Source organism: Camelus bactrianus, chromosome 8 (assembly GCF_048773025.1).
Source record: "Camelus bactrianus isolate YW-2024 breed Bactrian camel chromosome 8, ASM4877302v1, whole genome shotgun sequence".
Taxonomy (NCBI): domain Eukaryota; kingdom Metazoa; phylum Chordata; class Mammalia; order Artiodactyla; family Camelidae; genus Camelus; species Camelus bactrianus.
Window position 1 is genome coordinate 16,313,900 of NC_133546.1, and position 7,693 is coordinate 16,321,592.

Genomic DNA, 7,693 nt, shown 5'->3' on the forward strand with positions numbered 1-7,693 from the left:
GATGAAACAGCAAGAAGAGAGTAGGCATTTGTTTTTGTCCAGCTGTCCCTCTTAACTTATAAATTATCCTTCTTTTGCTAAAATTTTGGGTGTGTATATATATATATATATATATATATATATATATATATATATATTTGCTTTAATAAGGCAGGTTAACTCCTTTACAGAGCACAAACTAGCTACCCACCAGGACATTAAAAGATGAGAGAATGGCACTGTTATCTGCTGGGGTTTGGTCAGGAAAGCAGAATCCACTGCAGATGTTTCAAGCAGGTAGAGATTTTACCCAGGGCTCTGCAGACAGAGCCTTAGATATGCGTGAGCTTCTTTGCAATCCCATCACTGAGGAATTGATGTTTGAGATTTTAATTTTTTCCCCTTTAATTCTGTTTTTCATGTAGACTTCTAAATAATTAGTTAACATTCAAGGTAGCTCCATAAAAGTTAGGGACAAGATAAAAATAATATTATGGTTACTGTGTAACATTATTTGGAGAGTTGTAGCTAATGAAATGATAATTTTTAAAGTGACATAATTGTAGGAAGAGAAGAAGCAAAGGTATTACTCACCTTAAAAAAAACTGAAACAAAAAACATGAAGGAGCAAAGGAGTGAACAAAAAAGATAATCTTTCCCCAAGAAAAATCTATAGAAGTTGATATGTTAAGAAAGAGTCATATAATCAGAACATTGAGAAATATGAAGAAAAGTGCCAGGAAAAAAAAATAATCAAAAATTGCTTAACTACTTAAGTAGTAGTTTCTTGGGGAGACAGATGAGAGTGGAAAGGGTTGTGATAAAGAGATTGATTTTTTTTCATTACAAGCTTTTCAGTGTTATTTGCTATTGATTTATTTAACTATGTGATGGAAAAGCATTTTCTCTTTTTACTTTATGAATTTAGACTGTGCAAATTTTACTACAACAGGTAATACTTTGTAATTAAAACAAGAATTCCTTAATCCAAGAAAACCCATGGAAAATCTGCTAAAATTAATGAGAGTATCTAGAATAAGGTAAACAAAAAACAATAGCTTTCTTACGTATCTTTCAAAATCATTAGAACATATAATGTGAAAATTTTCCATTCCTAATGGTGACAAAAATATTAAATACTAGCAATAAGACAAATAGCAAATATACACGAGCTATAACATTTTATAGAAAGCTGCAAATGAAAACACGTAAGTAGAGAGGTTAACCACATTCCTGGTTGGAAAACTCAATACTATAAACCTGTAAACTCTACTAAAATTAATTTATAGATTTAGTGCAGACTATAACAAAATCCTCAATTGAATTTTCTATGGAACTTACTCAATTGATTCTAAAATCTATCTGGAAAAGGAAATGTACAAAATCAGCTAAGAAAATTCTGAAAAAGGAAATGAAAAAGGACTTGCTCCGCTAGATATAAAATATACTATAAGTTTCCAATAATCTTTAAAATACGATAGTAGAGCTAGAATAAACCAGGAGATAAATAGCTATAGAAAAAAGATAAGCAATTCACACTGCAACAATCTGATGGATATGTGAGAAGATGCTAAATTTCTCTGACAATAAAAGAAACAACAATTAAGTGATGAGCTACTTGTTACCCAGCTTGTTGAAAATATCAAGAAAAAAGTAACAATAAATCCTGGAAGATACATGGAGACACTGTGTTCTCATATGCTATTTGTTTAAGCAACTTGTCTCAGCCATTCTGGGGAAATTTGCTAGAAAACCTACATGTTAATGTGCTTAAAACTTGACCCAGAAATTCTATTTCTAGAACTCTATCCTGGAGATATATTCATGCATGTGCAAAAAGAAATATGTACAATAATATTTATTGACACAAAATCCTGGAAATTACCTAAATGACAGTCATTATAGGAGAGATTATAAACTATGTAGCCATAAAAACAACATGGTAGACAGAGCCTTATGTATAGATATAGACAGATCTTCCTCTGTATCCCTAATATTGCACGTGGAAAAATCAAACTGCAGCACATTATGAATAATATGACACAAGTTCTTTCTAATCTATATATGTATGTACATACGTACATAGGAAAACGTTTGCAAGAATATACATAAATGTTTAACAAAAGTTCCTTTTGAAAAGGAGAGTGAGATTGGAGTAGGATGAAGGCAGATGTTCACATCTTACTTCATACATTCCAGTGTAAGTTTGAGATTTTTGCTTAGGGCAGAAATGTTTGCATCCATTTGTAACTAGACATATTTTCTTTTTAGGTTTATTTATTTAAATTTTTTAATGGAGATACTGGGGATTGAACCCAGGACCTTGTGCATGCTAACCATGTGCTCTACCGCTTGAGCCATACCCTCCCCACTAGACATATTTTCATAAGGCCATATTTAAAATATTTTAAACCAGTCTACCAAAGAAGAAAAGCCTATGGCAAGTATATTTTTCTCATTTCATATTTAAGTTGAAATTTTAATTTCATCAGCCAGTGTTTTGTAAGGAAGGAAAATTACAAGTACAGAATTCAAAATTAAATGTTTAATTTTCAGTTTTATCATTACCTTTTCCTTTTTTTAAACTACAATATTTAAAGGTTTCTTTATTTTTTTTTTTTACAGTAAAGGAGAACAGGAAGAGGAAAGAAAAAAGAAGGAAATAAGGAAAACTTGAGTAATTCCAAAAGCTGTAGGAAAAGCTCAGCTGTATCCTACTGGGTAAAGTTGCTCATAACCTGCCCCCTGAGCACAGAGTGGTAGAAAACAGCCTTGAAAAGAGCCCCCAGATTATCACAATAAAAACAGACAGGAGATGGATAAGGGTGGGCTTCCTCTCATAGGGTCAGGCATTCACCTGACTAAGGGGCCAGTGATTCGACAGAAAAGAACGGTGGCATTTCTCAACCAATCTGTGGTACATACACACTGTACAGTTCTTCAACCACTTTTCTACTGGTTGTGAAGAGAAACTGGCAGACCTTTCTCTTTGTCTGCAGCAAACTGAAACAACTCTCAGTATTTTAGATGCAAAGTTGTCATCTATTCCAGGCCTAGATGATGTCACATTTGAAGTCAGCCCCCCTAAGTGTCAACGGTATCACAAATAAATCACAGTCTGTGATCACTTTGGAGCGATCACAGCAGAAGAGTTTACACGACTCTGGACCACAGGAAAGTAAAGTAACACCAGAAAATATCTTAACTGTCGCCAAGGATCCAAGATACGCCAGGTATCTCAAAACGGTTCAAGTCGGTGTTCCGGTGATGGCAATAAGAAATAAAATGATATCAGAAGGACTAGACCCAGACCTTGAGAGGCCAGATGCTCCAGAGCCTGATGGTGAAGGTGAAAAAAATACAGAAGGAAGTTCAGGTAGTGAATCTTCTTTAAGTGACTAAGCTTAATTTTGATAACAATTACATATACGTCTGTTGGTGCACATTTACATTGTATAATGTATAATGTTCAGAGAGCCTGAACTGTAACTCTAAGTCATAAAAACATCAAACAGCTACCTGTCAACCACCAAACTTCTATGTCAAAAAAAAAAATTTATCAAAAAAAAAACCCCCAAAACAAAAAACAAACAACAGACAGGAATCCGAGCTGGTGTGTTTCCCAGCATACAGAGCACCTGCTGCCTTCCTTGCTCACACAGAAGATGCAGATGAGACCAAACTGCTCACTCCCAGCTTTTTCTTAGCTCTTTTAGATTTTGTCATAAAGATGTTCCAGACCAGGCTTTGCCACTACGTCTTCCCTATTATTACATGCCAACGCCTTCTTGTAAAAATGCAAATCGCCGTGCAAATTGTTAGATGTGATTATTACCAATTCCTGCAAATTACTTTTTAATACCTCTCTTCCTTTCTCTAATCAACACCTCACCATAAAAATAAATAAATGTTGAGAATTCAAATTAAACAATAACAATAACCCCCTTACTTAGTGCCTATTATGTGCAAAACTCTGAACAATAAACTGTGAGAAAACAAAAGATGAGTTAGACACAGTCCCTACTCTCTAAAAACCCTAATAATGTAACAGAGACAGTAAATATGTCCACAATCACTTTCATAGGCCAAATTCAATAAAGGCTTTTAAAAAAAAATTGAACTATAGTTGACTTACAATGTTGTGTTAATTTCAGGAGTACAGCAAAGTGATTCAGTTATACATATACATATATATATCTGTTCTTTTTCAGATTCTTTTCCATTATAGATGATTATAATATATTGAATATAGTTCCTTGTGCTATACAGCAGGACCTTGTTGTTTATCTATTTTATATATAGTAATATGTATCTGTTAATCCCAAACTCCTAATTTATCCCTCCCCCTCTTTCCCCTTTGGTAATCATAAACTTGTTTCTATGTCTGTGAGTCTGTTTCTGTTTCTTAAATAAGTTCAGTTGTTATCATTTTTTTTGGTTCCACATATAAGGGATAGCATATGATACTTGTCTTTCTCTGTCTGACTTACTTCCCTTAGTATGATAATCTCTAAGTCCATCCATGTTGCTGCAAATGGCATTATTTCATTCTTTTTTATGGTTGAGTAATAGTCCAGTGTGTGTGTGTGTGTGTGTGTGTGTGTGTGTGTGTGTGTGTGTGTGTGTTTGTGTGTGTCTGTTGTCACATCTTCTATATCCAGTCATCTGTCGAAGAACATGTAGGTTGCTACTGTGTCTTGGCTATTGTAAATAGCGTTGCTATGGACATTGGGGTGCATCAATCCTTTTGAATTAGAGTTTTCATCTTTTCCAGATATATGCCCAGCAGTGGGATTGCTGGATCACATGGTAACTCCACTTTTAGTTTTTGGAGAACCTCCATACTATTCTGCATAGTGGCTGTACCAACTTACATTCCCACCAGAAGTATAGAAGGGTTCCCTTTTCTCCACAACCTCCCCAGCATTTATTATTTGTAGACTTTTAATAAAGGCTTTAGTAACCAGATAGCTCATGGTGAGGAGGGTGATATCTACCCAGATGGGCTATAGAAGGCTTCGCCTACTGGGAACGACATGTCATCTGAACCTTGAAAAAATGGGGTAGAAGGATATTCCAGGAAAGATCTATATGACCAAAGGCTTAGGAGTGAGAATTGCAAGTAATCTGGTGGTGAAGCTTGATGGATGGGGGAAGGACAGAGGGAAAGGGAAGCAGATGTAACTGGGGATCAATCTGAACAAGAAACCTGGGGCACGTGTTCTCAACAGCATCCTAGTTAATGTCTCCATGCTTATTTGAGGATCCTATGGGCTTTTTTTTTTTTTCTGGCTTGGGATTTATTTCTCATCTATAGGAGTTACATAATGAGGACTTCCCTGTATTTTACTACATTCACTAAATTGAGCATTTTGAATCAAATAAAAAAGACTTGTGATTCCCAGATCACTTCATCTGTAATTTGATCACAAAAAAAGAGGTTATTCCCACTTCAAACACAGAGGGAGAGTGTGGCTTTTGGGGGCACCGAGGGAGACTGCATTTCAGTCCTCATCTGCTTTGCAAACAGCCTGGTGCACAGGAGAGGGGAGGCCAGCCCCGCAATGGGGAGATGAGGAACAAGGGCCCAGAGCCGTGACAGCCAACAGGAAAGAAGAAATGGGAATGGGCCCTGTTCTTATGGACAGAGTACAGACGACTCTGTACTCTTTGAGGACTCTCTGGAAAACATTTTTATGTAAAGCCATTTCTCAAAATATACACATGCACATCCCAGTGAGCTGGTGCAAATGCACATTGTGCACCTCCTTGTTTGAAGCCAGAGTAAGGCCATTTATTGAATTAGTTAGTAATGAAAGCAAAAATAAAAAGCACACTCAGAGAGATCAACGATATTTCTTAAACAGGGGAAATGACCAGCCTTTCATAGTCTTTGCTGACATCAGCACCCAGAGAGGACAAAAACAACACAGAAGGTTAAAAACCCTAAGACTCCCATAGGACTGAAAAAAAAAAAACCCCAAAAAACCCCCATAAAAACCATCTCACTAGACTCTGGAAAGAAGACTCTCACACCAGAGACATCTTCATCGAAAGATGATATCACATCAGGGATTATCTTGGCAAAAATGATGTCAGTTGATGTCAGTTGGCATTTCAGGGACCCCAGCTGTGGAAATGTTTTTATGCCTGGTTGAAAGAGAAGATTCCAAAAGCAGTGGGAAGCCACCCTCTAATTATATCAGGCTTGCATCCGGACCACGGAGCTGACTGGTGAAAGGTACACAGCAGGGATTCTGCAAGCAGTTGCTGGCAGCCTGATCTTCACTGATCTGACGTCCATTCTTTCTAAAACAAGGTTCTCTTTTTTTCTCTTTTGATTATAAAAATACTTCATTGTCAATGGTAAATTTTGATAAGGTACAAAAAAATTCAAAAGGGGAAATAAAACTTACCCATCATCATACCATGCCCATATAACAACTTTTCATTTTGATGTTACTCTCCTTTTTCCCCTATGTTATTCCAACACTTTCAAAACATTAATTTATATGATACATCATAGGATTTATCTGACTGATGTATATAAAATGGAAAAAAAACCTACCCATGCAAAATAAAGGGGAAAAAAAAAGTATCCTGGCAGAATTGTATAAATTACATTAAAGTATATTTGTAGATTCAGTTGCTTAAATTTTATCTCCAAATGCAATGAAGGCAATACAGTAGAAAATACAATAAAAACATTCTTTTTGGGGAAGATATTCATTACCGGAACCATGTTCCACAGTCACAGTGCAAATGCCCATTCTAGTTAAACAAGGTTGAGTGATTCCCCATGTGTTTCTCTGCAATCTAGGGACACGATAAAGAAACTGCTACCTAAGTAAATTTTATAAAGATTACAGTAGGCCAAACTCAGAGAACAAAGGGGAAGAAAAACAACAATATTCAAAGCAGCAATGAAAACCAACATAATTTAATCCCACCAGCAGATGTTTGCTTGGTGCTATTTGTTTTGCCTTTTCTAGGATTGAGGAATTGCTTCCTAATTGCAAAAAACAACCAAAAACTTAGATACTTCATGCATTTGAATTTGATACACATATCAAATATATATTCAATTTTCAATTAATTCTGCAAATATTCAGTCCAGTCATGAGAGATCAGAGCAAAATGTCAATTGAATTTACACATGGTGTTAAATGTTTCTAGATTTCTGTTTTTATATATCTTTAATTTATGGAGATCCTACTTGCTGAATATTAGCATAAATTTTTCGCTTAAGGAAACGAGTCCTTCAATAAACACAATTGGCATATTTGAAGGTATAATATATTAATATTTTTCCATGAAAAGATCATAAACAAGCACATCTTTGGACATCAGTGAGAAACTTGTCTGATGGAGGAAATCCTTCTGCAAAGTACCTGGACCTCAAAAGTATCAAGACAAGTATGACCCACTCAGAAGATGGCTTATAGTATATTTATCTCTGCTGGTCTCCTGGAGTTACAATGATTACTGTCAGCAGGGATGCCCTTTCCTCTGACAGAGCTGACACTGCTGAGTATAAATTAAAGGAAAATCAGATTTTTTAGTCTCTGAGAGGGTGGCAGGATGGGGGAGGGGCAGAATCTTTCCTTCCATATCCTTCTTCTCACTATTTAGAGTTTGTCAAGGAAAACCCAGTGCCAGAACATTTAAACAGAGATGACGCATGCTAAACGGGGAAGTTTTTGTTGTTGAGGGA

General features: G+C 35.8%; 1 pseudogene; it reads left to right on the plus strand.

The window, feature by feature from the left end:
• Positions 1-720: 720 nt before the first annotated feature.
• LOC141578465 (WASH complex subunit 3 pseudogene) lies at positions 721-6,711 on the plus strand (annotated as a pseudogene).
• The last annotated feature ends 982 nt before the right edge of the window (positions 6,712-7,693 follow it).